The sequence below is a fragment of the Sapajus apella genome, unplaced genomic scaffold (genome assembly GCF_009761245.1).
Source record: "Sapajus apella isolate SASKATOON/1434 unplaced genomic scaffold, GSC_monkey_1.0 scaffold7, whole genome shotgun sequence".
Classification (NCBI taxonomy): domain Eukaryota; kingdom Metazoa; phylum Chordata; class Mammalia; order Primates; family Cebidae; genus Sapajus; species Sapajus apella.
In genome coordinates, this window is record NW_022436947.1 from 13,358,422 (window position 1) to 13,373,448 (window position 15,027).

Genomic DNA, 15,027 nt, shown 5'->3' on the forward strand with positions numbered 1-15,027 from the left:
GGAGATGGGGAATGGCAGGGTGGCGAGGGAGTGGTACCGCACCAACTTCAAGGGTAGCAAATGTGCAGTTAGGCCAGCAATAGGAAAAACAGCTCTGTTCAAACAGAAATGGTAGATGGCAGGTGAGCCAATAAGAGTCTCTTTCTGGAATTTGAACGGAGCAGCATTTAAAACATAAGCCCAGCCAGACGAAAAAGGCAATGAGCAGAGGGGATGAACTGGCATTAACACTGGAGATCTACAGTGAGGTCCCTGGAGCAATCTCAGACTCAGAATCACCCCAGTTTCCAGGATCTGTGACACCTGACCCTACCTACAATCCTATTAGATTTTCATGGATATTCCTCTACTCTCTCCCCTCACTGACACTGTAAGCCAATCTGTGAGGATCTGGTACTTTCAATCAAAATAAAACTAAACTAAAACAGAAATTGCATCTTATGGCAGGCACTGTGACATATTCAGATTTTATTCTTTCCAGCACCCAACATACTATGCAGCACACAGTGGCACTGGAAACCCTCAATAAATGTTTAATGAATATTAGTGAAAAATAGTTAATACACAGAGAAGAGGATGGTTGATGAACTGTCAGGGTGCAGACCTGAGATGAGGTCTAGTCTGAGGCACCTGGAGAACAGAGGTGCTTTATGCAAATGCCAGGAGAGGGGCCAACAGAATCCATAACTACACACATCCCACTTTCCCATGGTTGCATAACACTTCAAGGATTAAAAAAGCTATAGCATAGCTATACCCTTTTACCCCACTGGTCTTTAAATTGGCACATTTGGAGAAGTGGTTTAATGAGAGTTGAAGTGGTCAACACTGAGCAGCTTATGTCAGAGAGACCTGAGGCTGAAGCACAGCAGAAATGTTTAGCTTCTGATACACCGAAGGAGGAAAACAATTCTCACTCATGACCTGTGTTCAGTTCTAGGAAGTTATGTGGCCACATGGAAATGCAGAAAACTGGAGCACCCTTAAAGAGAGCAGGGGAAAATGACTCAGGGGCGTGGAGGCCTGCCTTTAAAGGCAAGATGAAAGGTGCTAAATTTGTACAGCTCAGATAAGCGGTGACTAAGTGGGTGACACGATAACAATCTGCAAATATTTGAAAGGTGTAAACACAAGAAAGGACGGAGAACGCCTAGCCTAAAAACGGGGTGGGTGTAATTATTAGGGGAAAGAAAATCTGGAGGCCATATCGGAAAAACTTAGTGTGAAGATGACTACTGGGATATAAATAAGTTTCCCAATGGAAGGGAGAATGTTGTTACTCAGTCTTAAAGCTGAAAGACGGTCACTAAGTCCATTCCTCTGCTTACAGTGAGGAGCCCAGGCCCACAAATTGTGATTTTATTTTCTATATTTAGGCAAATTAATAATATTCAATATTACTGAATATTCAATACCTCTGCTTTAAATAATGCTCTCTGAAATTTCAACACAATTTGTTGATCAAACCATGGGGGAGACAAAACGACAGTTTTGATGGAACTTTCACAACAAAACAGGCTTTATCTCCTAACCACATACCTAGCTAGCAGATAAAGTGGGGCTCAGTGCAGATGTGGGGGTGGACAGTGGGGAGAGGAACAGGAGGCAAGAGTATCTCATCTAGTTTTCATCTTCCTTCCTAATCTTTAAGACCCCAGGCAGGAATGCTGTAAAGTTTTTCAGACAGGAAAACTATGGACACCTCTCCTTTCTATAGACCGTACTCGTTCCCCTGGAGTCATTGTCAAGGACAAGACAAGACATAGAAAGAACACCAAAATGAGCCTCCTGTCCCAGTGACTGCACTCCCATACCTCTGCCTGAGCTGCAGCTGGATTTGTAATCCACGGGCTCCCAGCAGTGTTTTACCCCTAGATTCAATTAGTTCCATTTCTGTACTTTCCCATACCACCCTTCTCCCCACCAAAAGACAAAACACAATTGTAAAAAGCCCCCACTACACATAGATGATAAGATACTTAAACTCTGTATTCAGCCCAAGAAAAGCAACACTTTTAAGTCTGTCTAGGCCAAGTCCAAAAATTCTTCAGTACTAACAATATATAGATACCTATTCCCTCCTTAAGCATCAAGAACAAATCAAGAACCCTTAACCATCAACATGAAAGGTAGAGGCAGACAGACCATCTGCCTAATTTTAAGGAATGTAGGTATCACTTAAATAACATACAAAGCCACCTATGCAACAATCCTGCATGTTCTTTACATGTATCCCAGAACCTAAAATGCAATAAAATATATATATTAAAAAAAAAAAAAATACAAAGCCAAATCAGTTCATGCCACTGTTTTTCAGACCAGTAACAGCTCATATACCAAAAACATGTACTTCTTGCTCATAAGCTTTAAAGTAGAAAGAATTTGGGGGTCTCAGGTTACAAATGCAGTCAATGAAGTTCACCATTGAAAACTGCACGCCATCTCACTTAGGGCATATATTTCCATGTTCCTAAAATGGCCCAAAGAAAAAGGCAAATGGTAGACCAGTTGGTTCCCAAAAGTTCATTCTACATGATATGAGGCTGCATTTTGTACTAAAACGTTTAGAAGTAAAACAAGGATTTTGCATTGTCTCAAATTCTTTATTCTCTCCCTTGTTCTCTAAACCCTACTTTGTTACCTCAGGGGAGGTACCATCTTGTGGGCCAATTTTGGAACATGTCACTGCTAAAGCTCTTTCAATGATCAGAATAGAGGGATAAAAGAAGAATGAAGGGATCCTAATTAAAGGGATCAAATACCTCAGGTAATTGTAGTCAGGGGAGTGAGAACTGGGCAGAAGCTGAGACTGAAGCTGTTTTTAGTCACAGCTCCAATTTTTTAGAAAAGACTTTTATTAGGTTGTTCGGATTTTGTAATGTTTGATGCATTTGTTGAAAGACCAGGCACTGAAGTTAATTTGGAATAGGAACAAGAAAACCAAGTCTTCACAATGCAACGGAAACTGCAGCTCTCTTTGAAGGAAGGAAGGGGAAGAGAAGAGAAGCATCTACAGACAGGAAGTGCAGTGCTTGGCTGTTAAACATGCCTTAAGTTTCTCTGACACAAGTCATAATGGTTGTTCGCCTGTTAATGGTAGGTCCCTATTCTGCAGTCGCTTGAGGTAAGGGATATGCCAGTTCTCGCTATATCCCTTGTATCTGGCAAACAGAAGATGCTCAATAATTCAGTTTGCTACATGAATGCCAGAGAGGAGAAAATCTAGCAGAAACAGATACACTAAACCTGTTATAACAAACTACTTTTCCAAAAGTTCTGGATGCATGTGAGCTAACATTTGGGGGGCTGATGAGGAATTCCAGTACTGCTTATTCTCAAGACTTAAAGGTGAGTGTGTGTTAAATGCTTGATCACTGACCACAGTCAGTGGAAGAGGCAAGGAAGGGACGACTTAGAGGCCTTATACTGAATTTCTTGCTCTCAGTATAGCCAGGCAATATACAAAACCAGCTTCACTAAATTTCATTTACTGTTAGCTGTAGACACCAGAGAATCTCTCCCAAATGGGGAAAAAGCATTTTTAGATGGAGCTGGTACAGAAGATAACAATCAGGCCAGCATGGGAATAACCTTTTATAATTCTCCCCACTGCAGAGCAAGATCTGAAAACAATGATTTTTAAGGGGAGAGAAAAAAAAAAAACTTCTCACTGATTAACGAGGCCTTTCCCTTCCTGTGGCATCCAAAGAGGAGGTCATAAACCACCCTGCCAGGCTGTCTCTGGGGGTGTGTTTGGGAAGAGGACTGGAGATGGCAGGCTGTCTGCTTCCCAATGCCCATGTTCATTTCTGGGGATTGCTATAAGCAGCAGCCACAATAATGTCACAGTCAGCTACTAGCAGAATAAAATAACTGGGCATGGGAGAGATCTGTGCCTTTCAAATATTTTTTCCCTTGGGTTTCCCTTTATTATCCATACCAAAACAACACCGTCATACCTTCATTAACAAACTCACAGAAAACAAAGTATCTGAGGTCAAAAGCTAGCGCCACGGTCTTCTGAAGGACAAGAAAGCTCCTACGTGGCTCAAGCTTTTATGTAACACAGTGGCAGTGTGCAGACAGCACCTATCAAGCAAAAACACTACGTCTGAGCAAGGAGGGGGAGTTGGTTTCTATGAGAACCTCAACTTTTGTTTCTTCTGACTTATTTTAAAGCAACAGGACTTTATCTTTGAATCAAATAAAACATATCCCTCCCCTCCTTTTGATTTTTGATGCCAAAGGTTCCTATTCTTGGTTTTTTCTACTCCATGTTAATAAAGAGAAAAATTTGAATCTACTGTCCAGGCTGCTAGAGATTTGTGACAAGGTGAGGAGAAAGCCACAGGAAGTACCCCTCCGGAGCCTGCAAGTCTAAGCTTCCATAAGGTACTCTGGCACACACCTGGCAGCCAAATGTAAAAGCTACTTACTTGCATAAATTTAGAGTGACTTTTTCTAGACCAAGCTTTTTTATTTGAACAAAATGGTTCTGAGATGTGTGGAGTGTACTTCCAAACTACTGCCTTTTTTGAGCTTTCACTCAAAGAAAATTGCTCTGAGCTCCTCCTCCTGAGACAAGTGAATTCCAAATGTCTAGAGATTAGTATACTCAGCCTTCAGTAAGATGGGGAGGAAAAACCAGCTACTGTCGGGAATATTAAGACTTAAGAATTAAAGAGAATGAATAAAAAAACCTCTGGGCTGAGAAACTCTTAGCAAGAGTCCTTTACCTCACTAACTTTACGTTAAAGAAAAAGGAATAGTAAAAGCAAGCAAAAACGGAAAGGAATTCTGAAAAGTCAAGGTTTGTCAAGAGCACTGGCCAATCTACATACATCCTGTCCCGAGTAGCTGGAATCCTGGGCTGGCTGTGTGTCAAGAATGGCATTTGCCTTATTTATCAATTTATTTTTTAGTTACCATACTCTAAAGCAGCAAACAGCAGACAACTTCCTGAAGACTAAGTTTTGCCCACTGACTTTGTACAGCTCATGAGCTAAGAATGAGTTTAACATTTTTGCATGGTTAAAACAAAAATCAAAAGAAGAATATTTGTAACATTTCAAGACTAGGAAATTCAAATTTCAGTGTCAATAAATGAAGTGTTACTAGAACACGGCCCCCAGTATTTGCTGTCTATAACCGCCTTCACGGTACAGGGTTAGAGTCGTACCATGAATATTTGTAACAGAGACCGTAAGGCCCACAAAGACTAAGATGCTGGCCCTTTCCAGAAAAAGTTTGCCAACATGCTCTGAAGCATGTTGCAAGATGGTTTAAAAAAAAAAAAGTACAGACAGCCGGGTGCGGTGGCTCACACCTGTAATCCCAACACTTTGGGAAGCCAAGGTGGGCAGATCGACCCAAGATCAGGAGTTTGAGACCAGCCTGGCCAACATGGTGAAACCCCATCTCTACTAAAATCCAAAAATTAGCTGGGTGTGGTGGCGCATGCCTGTAATCCCAGCTACTCAGGAGGCTGACGCAAGAGAATGGCTTGAACCTGACAGTACAGGATAACTAAACCTGATGTTTAGTTATCAGTACAGGTGACAGCATAAAATACATTAAATTATAGTAAGTGAACATAATATTTAAAAAACCTTATGGTCATGTGACCTAAAAGGCAAACGGAATGAAAACATGGCTCAGGGGAAATGGCCAGAGGCAGCTGACATTAACTGCAGGTGTGTGCCCTTAACCTTTCTCTCCTAAGCCCTGTTCTATGAATGTCTACTTTCCTGTACTTCTGATCATTCTATTTTATTCCCATTCTCCTCCCACAGATGCATATTTGCCCATTCAAAACATACTCTCCATAAACTCAAACCTTGAAAATGCCAGAGTTGCCACTCTGTTCTTCATCGTAACTGCTTCTCTCTACTTCCTGACAAATCTGTTCACCATTATGCTTTGTGTGCGGAAGTCCTTTGCTCCTAAGATTTTGTCCTTAGATTTTATCTTTCAACTGCATGATACTTAGCAGTCCTACTAGATCGTTCTATGGTATTTACCACTGAGCACCAACCCCTCAGTGAGATCCTCTCCTCCTTGTTGCTTCTCTCTACCAGTTGTCCTAACTCTCTGGCTGCTTGTTTTCTTCCTGTTGCCCTCAGTCATGCACTGGGGCCTTTTTTTTCTCTCTGCACTATCCTTTGGCAGGCCTATCCATTCTCACCTTCTCTATCACTGTGATCATGCAGAACTCAGGCACGTAATCCTGGCTCTATACCCAATTGCCAAACATCTGACGACTGTCAACGTCTCCCCTTGGATGTCCTGCCAAGACCTCAAACTCAATGTGTTTTAAAACCACTCATCTTCTTCCTCCTAAACCTCCGCCACCTCCTCCTCTTCCCGAGTTTCCCTTTCTGGTTCCAGTACTGCCATCCTCCTTGGGTTGAAAACCTCTCTTATGTTCTTCCCTACTCTATCCACATAACCCAATGATTGCTACATCCTCTTGATTCCATTGTTTTCCCTTCCATAGTTATTCCTCTCAATCTTCAACATACCTCTGCTTGTCGGGCTCTTGTCACTTGTGGTCAAGAATCTTCTGATCTACCTGCCTGCCCTCGATTTTTCCCTATACTTATTCTTTAATATACACAACTACCAGACTAATCTTCCTAAAATACCATGTTCTGCTTCTTATTTTTTTGTTTGCTTCCAAATAAAATCAGAACTCCACAATCTGACATTCTAGGCCTTCTAAGATCGGGTCCAATTCCTTCAGACCATATAAAACACGCGTTACCCATTTGACACCCTTTCAAATATGTGAAGAGACTTGCAAACATCTATTTCTTCTTCTTCTCATGTCTTATTTTCTCTGGGCCGAACATCCCTAAGGTCCTCATGAGACATGAGTTTTGATTTCCTACCATTCTCCTTTTTTTCTTCTTTAAACCTACATAAGATGAAGTGAATCTTCAAACTGAAAATATCTTTCCAGTTGATTTAATTAAAAAGGTCCAATGGGGGTGGTGGAGTGTGCAACAGGGAGCATCCCTTTGCTGCTGAGAGCTGACTCTGGAAGCTTTTGCACTGAAATGTGCTACTTTGTTGGCTAAATGGGGGTGGGGCATGGAGAGACTGCGTATCAGTCTTCTCTCTGTGTGACCAGGCAGAGTTGGACTTTTCCCGCAGGCAGCATGCTGCAGCAAGAGACAGCTCCATTAGTGTGGGGGGAATCCCCAGACTTAAGAAAATGGGAAGCCCTCAAGACACCATGCGGGGGGAGGTGGGGCCCGGCAGGGAAGGTTTCCGGCCTCCAGGGCCTCCATTCCAGCTTTCATTCTCTGTCTCTCAGCAGCAGCTCCAGGCACTGTGGAGACCCTGGTGGTGTTGTGACAAGCAGTCTATTCATTTCCTTTTCTCATTCACTGGGCTCTCAGGGATCAAAAGGAACAGCAAATCCAAACCACTGCCCAGAATTCACTTTGCAGAATTCAGGGAAAGATTGTTCTACTGAAGTGATGATTTTCCCTGTTTGGGAGACCTGAGGGAAAGAAAAGGACTTCTGCATCTTTTACTTTTCACTGATGCGACATTACAGGAGTGACTATTTTAGTCACCGCCGTGGCCAGTGGACAGGGAAGGCACAGCAGTGCACTCAACTGAGGCTTTTTAGCCCCTGTCATGGTGTGGCAACAGGGCACCAAAGCACCAGGATTTCAGCTGTGACACTGGACACAAACCTTCAGCTGAAAAGAGGGAAGGCAGTGTGGGAGAAAGTCAGGTACCCGACGGACCCGCATCTGGTTTTTATTTCTGCAGCCACACGGGAGGTATTAACCTGTGCCATCAGGCTGTGCTGTCTTCCAGGGAAAGCTGCTCCAGCGCGCTCCGAACAAAAGGACAGTACCACGATGGGAGCTTGCCAGAAATCAGGATTTCTAACAAGGGCGGGGCAGGGAGGGAGCGGCAAGGAGTGATTACCCAGAGGAGGAGGAAACTTCCTGAACGCACTCCGCAGCAAGCACATTCCCGACAAGGGTTCCTGGTGCCTGTGACAGTCAAGGGGTGTGTGTGTGTGTGTGTGTGTGTGTGTGTGCACTTGTCTGGTCACTCACCCAAGGAAAGAGGGTGGGGAAGAAGAGAGGAAAGGAGAAGAGGGTGGAGGAGGGGAGAGGCAGGAGCGGGGAAGGAAACCACAGCCGCAGTCTCTGAGGGCTGAACTCTCATGCATAAGCCCATGGTGGGACACAGCAACTGTCACAATGACCCAAATCAGAAACTGGTATTTGGGAAGAATGTAGGAAGAATGCTTAATGGGGCCGGACTTGCCTACTGACAGGCACAAGCACCTCTGTGGGGGTGTCTGAGTGGAGTGGAGCAGAGAGAGGAACAGGTAGTGTGCTTGGCACAGAACACAGAAGGAAGTCTCACGCCAGGGCAAAGGGGAGGAGCAGCTCCTTCTGCAGTGATCTTCCGGCCTTCACCTTTATTCCAAAGCCCCAGGCTGCCTGTCTGCTCTGCTGCCTCTGTCCATCCTGCAGACTTCGGTAGATGCTGGCTTGTTCGCGCCTTCTCACTCACTTTGGTTCCTTATTCCCTCTCCACCGTATCGTAGCCCTGCTGTTAGGCCATTTTTGTCTGGTATCACAAGCAGAAGAAACTCAGCTGAAGCCCTTTACTCTGATTGCTGGCTGCTCTGCGGTGCAAGCAGAGGGGAATCAATCTCTTTTACACACATACACGCATGCACATCCATGCAGGCAAACACAAGTGATGCTTCTCCTGAGTGTGTCCCCTTCTGTGTTTCCCTACACTCAACACTGGCTTGCTAAAAAACACCTAAATTAAAGGAAAAATGATGGTCTGAATGTCCTTGTAGGGAACTTTGGGAAGTCTGAAAAGCGTATGGTTTGTGTATGCCTCTTTTGTGTAACAATATATTTTGGTTTCCATAGTTTTTATTATTAAAGTAATTGTATGTTCTCTAAAAACATAAAACAAAACAAACAGAATCAAGCGGTCAGTCACAGATAGGGCTTTTTCTCTTTGGGTTCTTACTCCCTCTGGAATCTACAAAGTGCCTGGACACTCTCTGGCCCAAATGGATCCCCACGGGTCAGAAGGTAATTAGATCTCCTGGCGCAATATGCTCTTCAGCTACACAACTCGAGACCCAGGGGACAAAGGAAGATGGCCTTTTCCATCTCAGCCAGCCATCCTAGGGAGATACCAGCTCCTGAATGGCAAAGAGGACAGCTGTCAGCAAAAGGGCTGGGGAGCAGTGAGGCAAATTTCACAGCCTAACAACCAAGAGAAAAACAAAAACAAGGTAAGTGTTTCATATGGAGGCTGTCTCCCCTAATGTCGCTAAACTGGAAAATCCTATATTCTCAAATTCACCCACCCTTAGCAGACAGCTGTTCATGCCTGAGTCAGGAGGAAAGGTGAGTGCTTTGGAAGGGGAATTCTCCTAGACAGCTTGGAATTTGAAGAAGCTCAATTACCTAAATAATGTCAGTATTTTGGGCACAAAAAGTGGGCTCATTTCTATATCTCCTTGGAAACCAACTGGCTCCCAAGGTAGTGATTGAGAGAGGGCAATGAAATCGCTGCTCCAGAGGGAGCCCATGCCAACCCCCACAGCAGGCAACTCTGTATTCTACTTGGTATTTTCAGGGCAGACAAGATCAGAGAAGGAACATAAACGAATCTTCAGGTACCAAGTTTGATCCACACCCACTCCAGATTCACCTTGTGTGGATGGAGATAACAGCCATTTATGCTATGGGACCATAACATTCTTACTTCCCTTTCACCAGTATTCTAGCTGAGATGCTGTATCGTATTAAATCTTTGTAGATGAGTGATGTGGTTTAAAATACTGCAGGCTTTGGCTGCCATTCCCTTCCCTGGGGTCTCAAAATAACTCCACACAAATCATTTTTGCTAAACACTCACTCAGGCAGCTCTTCTCTGCCAGAACACACACATCTTATGTAAGTGAAGAAGCCACCTAGCTTGCTGGAAGACAGTAGCGCTCTGAGAGAGGCAGTACTGTCTGCTGCTGAGACTCTGCAGAGCTGGGTTTTCAACTTCCTGTCCCCTGACAAAAGGCAGGCACATAGCCAGGCTGTGCACAAGCTTCTTCAGCAAGACAGCACCCACAAGGTTCAGGCAGTCAGGCCAGGGAAGGCCACTCAATTCCGGCTGCCTTGGAAGCAAAGGCAATTTGGACATAGTAACCACTTACGACATAAAAGGTCTGCTCCACTAAATTTTGGAAAGGAGTAAGATGAGGCAGTAACATCGTGTCTCTCCTTCAAGAATCCGCACAGGCCAGTGTGGAAGACAGGCACACACATATATATGACACAGTACAATGCTGTAGGTAGAGCAGAACCAAAAGCATGAGGTCGGCGAACGTGACAGTGAATGGGGGTGGCTGGAAGAGAAGAGATGTTAGAGACCACCTCCCCTCAGGTAGCTTCAAAGCCTCCTCTTCCCAAATCATTGACACTGACCCTTCTAACCTACCCCTCTGCCCTTGGCTTGGCTGCTTTGTTTGCCCTTCCTCCTGATGCCCTTCCCACCTCTTCTCAATCTAAGTCTCTGCTCTCAGATCCTCTTTCCTGACACTTCTGAAGCCTCTGAACATCACAATGGTCTGTTCTTAGCTGCTTCCCACTCCAAATCCAGTCCCTAGGCTCTCTGTGCTTCAAATTCCACTGTAAGCCGATGACTCTCAAAGTTTTAATCTACGTGCAAACATCCACAGGCATCTAACATCCAAGCTGTCAAAATTGACCTCATCAGACAGCTGACCTCTCTCTTCCTCATCCTCTACTATCAAAGCACCAACCAGGCTTAAAGCCCCCCGAAACAGGGCTGCTCCTTCCTCTTCTCAGATACATGGCAACCACCTCCCAGCCAGACTTCCTTACCTCATTTGGGCCCTCTCTAGTCTTGTCTCCATACTGCGGTCAAAGGGATCTTTGAAAATTACATAATGCAATAAAAAAGATGACTTCCTGCTACATCCAGTAACATGGATGAATCTCATAGACAGCAGCTGGGTAAACAGGCTGGGCACAGTGGCTCATGCCTGTAAACCCAGCACTTTGGGAGGCCGAGACAGGCGGACTTCTTGAGGTCAGGAGTTCGGCAGCAGCCTGGCCAACATGGCTAAACCCCGTCTCTACTAAAAATACAAAAATTAGCCAGGAGTGTGGTAGGATAATTGCCTCTGTCCCAGAGGGCAGAGGTTGCAGAAAGCTGAGATTGTGCCACTGCACTCCAGCCTGGGTGACAGAGCGAGAGACTGTCTCAAAAAAATAAAAAAGTGTAAACTAAGATTGTGATTCCGTTTCTGAAGTTCAAAAATAGGGCCAGGTGCTGTGGCTCACACCTTAATCCCAGCACTTTGCGAGGCCAAGACAGGGGATGACTTGAGTCCAGGAGTTTGAGACTAGCCTGGCCAACATGGCGAAACCCTGTCTCCATAAAAAATATGAAAATTAGCATGGTGACATGAGCCTATAGTCCCAGCTACTTGGGAAGGCGGGAGGATCACTTGAGTGTGCGAGGCAGAGACTGCAGTGAGCAGAGATTGTTCCACTGCACTCCAGCCTGGTGACAGAGCAAGACTCTGTCTCAACAAAAGAAAACATGCCCCACCACCCGAAAAAAAACCCCAACTAGATAAAATTAATCTATGATGACAGAGCTTGGAAAGAATACTGGTTATCTTTGAGGGAAGCACTGTGATGGAGCCTGTGGAGTACTAGAAATACTTTGTATCTTCATGTATGGTGATGGAGAGTATGTTCACATGTAAAATTCAGCAAGCTGTATACTTACAACTTGTTCACTTTATTCTATATAAGTCACACCTAAATTTATTTTAATGACATAATATATCACCCATCTTTCACTGCTTCCTATAACTTACCTTAGGAGTTCCTAAACTAGGGGTCACGAATGGGCTTGGGGGATGGAGGCTGGTGTTTGTAAACCCAATGAAATTATATGAAAATCTTTGTATGTATTTTCTGAAGAGAAGATTACCTTGTTCTCTTCAGATTCATTATTCACTGAGAATGTCTACAACTCAGTGTCACCAACAGCTCATCTATGAGGTACAATCTAAACAACCTTGCACAGACACAAGGCCCTTCTAATACTGGGGCATCTGACTTTCCAAACTAATCTTTAACCACTATCTCTCTTCTAGCAGACATGCCAGCCTTAATAAACTATTTGTCCTTTTGAATAACAGTCCTTTTTCTTTTTCTTTTTTTTTTTTTTTGAGACGGAGTTTTGCTCTTGTTCCGCAGGCTGGAGTGCAATGGCGCGATCTCAGCTCACCGCAACCTCCGCTGCCTGGGTTCAGGCAATTCTCCTGCCTCAGCCTCCTGAGTAGCTGGGATTACAGGCACTCGCCACCATGCCCAGCTGATTTTTTGTATTTTTAGTAGAGACGGGGTTTCACCATGTTGACCAGGATGGTCTCGATCTCTTGACCTCGTGATCCACCCGCCTCGGCCTCCCAAAGTGCTGGGATTACAGGCGTGAGCCACCGCGCCCAGCCGTTTTCTAAGATTTGTAAAATGGCTGGTGCCCTCCCCTAACAGCGAAGAAACTGAGCCGCAGGGAAAAGTGACATCGAAATAGCTTTGTGCTGAACTCCAGCAAAAGATTCTGTCTGCAAAGGGTGGCTTGGGGCTGGGAAGAGGCTCAGTAAAGACTGTTGAAGGAATGAATAAATCTGAGTATTTGAATTCACAGCTCCTGGGAAAATGATCAGATGATGGGGCCTTATCAGGATTTTTATTTTTTAAATATTTATTTATTTGTAGAGACAGGGTCTCTCTCTCGCTTTGTTGCCCAGGCTGGTCTCGAACTCCTGGGCTCAAGTGAGCCTCTCACCCTGGCTTCCCAAAGTGCTGGGATTATAGGTATGTGGCACCACACCTGGCCCTAAGCAGGATTTTTATTAAAATCATGAGGTGAAGGCACTGCAGATGTATGTATTTAATACATACAAACATAAAATGACTCAACCAGGCAAGAGTCAGGGGTTAAAGTTACCAAGATAAAATTGAAAAGGGGTGTTGGGCAAGTGCTCAACAGAAAATGAGAGACTGTGATATATTTTCATACAGGTTCAGGTATAAAGGACCCAGAAAATATGTGTATTTGACTACCATTCTATGACACACAGAATTAAAAAAAAAAACTAGAGAAAGAAAAATCACACTGCCTGTCTTTCCCGGGTTTCCCTGCCTAAAAAGGAAAAGACAGTGACAGTAAAGACATCTGCATGTGTCACCTCAGCATTCACAGAATTATATCATTTTATAGCTGGAGAAAGAACTTTAGAAATCATCAAGTACAGGCTGGGCGCGGTGGCTCACGCCTGTAATCCTAGCACTTTGGGATTACGAGGTCAGGAGATCAAGACCATCCTGGCAAACATGGTGAAACCCCGTCTCTACTAAAAAAATATAAAAATTAGCTGGCTGTGGTGGCGCGCACCCGTAGTCCCAGCTACTCGGGAGGCTGAGGCAGGAGAGTTGGTTGAATCCAGGAGGCGGAGGTTGCAGTGAGCCGAGATCACACCATTGCACACTCCAGCCTGGTGCCTGGTGCCTGGTGCGAGAATGAGACTCTGTATCAAAAAAAAAAAAAGAAAAGAAAAAAAGAAATCATCAAGTATAAACTCCTTATTTTTACAGAGGAGGTTACTGGAAATAAGAGAAGTTCAATGACCTACACAAGGTCACATGGCGACTTGGCAATAAAATACAGCTTATAAGCCCTATCTTTTGACAGGCTGTTGTTCTTTCCATTGTATCCTGTCGGTTCAGGCTGAATGCACTTTATCTTACGTAAGTTACCTGATTTATCCAAAGGAATTCTGTTTTTAGATGTCTTTTCCTAAGTGAACAGATAATCTGATAGGCTATGTTGGACTGAAAAAACATAGGAAGTAGCTGTATTATCAAAACTAGATTCACATATAATTAAAAGTTTTTTGAAGTATAACAAGAGACTACATAGACTATTGGAGAAGAAACTCACGTAATAATAATGACTACAATGTGAGATTACCTTCTGCTCTGTAGGGCACTGGATCAAGCACTTTTAAAATAAAGGCATCATGCCATTTAATACTTAGAGAAGCTCTAATTTATAGAAGAGAAAACAAAGGTAAAGATCGGTTAAGTAACTTGTCCTAGACCATGGGGATTATAAAGGGCACCTCCAGAATTTAAGCCTATTCCTGTGATTCTAAAATTCACATGTGAAATGAATATAATAAAGTGCATCCCTCAAAAAGGAATATATCATTGAATTATTATCTTTGTACAACTTTCTCATTTTGTACATAAAAGAATGGAGCCAGGATCAGAAACTGGGCATCTGCCTGTAAATCATTCACCTTCTCCCATACAGCAGTTACTGTGCTAGTGTTAGAGGGGACAGAAAGCGGTTAGCTGGTTCTGCCTGGACACATGGTGGAAGCAGCTGGGCATACCCTCTTCCCTTCCCAGGTTCAAGGCACTCGCAATGACTAACCAGAGAAATGAATGTTCTACTCTAATCCTCTTCAGGATTCAGAACCCACCTACCCACCACCAACTATTTACTTTTACGGTGTTGCCAGTGTCAAAACTCCAGGCAAAGCAACTGTTACTTGGTAGTGAACTAGGCAATAACAGAGGCAGCAAAAGATGCCGTGTGAACACACAGGAGGTAGAGAAGGATGTGGAGGAGATAACTCTTGATGGAGTTGAGTCGTAAAGACTGAGTAAAAGCTGCCCAGAGGACCACACCTCAGGCACAACTGTGGGGGTGGTTGCTGATGCTGCTCCAGATGTTTACAACAGAAGGAAGCCATGAATTTGAGGGGGCTGGGGCAAAAACAAACTATATGTACCCTGACAGGGCCTTTGGGTTTCTTCTGAGAACCATATACCAGTTCAGGGTGTGTTGGATCTGTTGTGTTATGCTTGGGAGAGCACAAGACAGAGTCTTCCTGCCACTCTTGCTTTTAAGGCA

The 15,027-nt window shown here is 44.1% G+C and overlaps 1 protein-coding gene across 2 annotated transcripts in view; it reads right to left on the reverse strand.

Moving 5' to 3' along the window:
• Nucleotides 1-15,027, reverse strand: part of SND1 (staphylococcal nuclease and tudor domain containing 1) — a 457,598-nt gene that overhangs the window by 125,982 nt on the left and 316,589 nt on the right. The gene's annotated exons all lie outside the window — the stretch shown is intronic.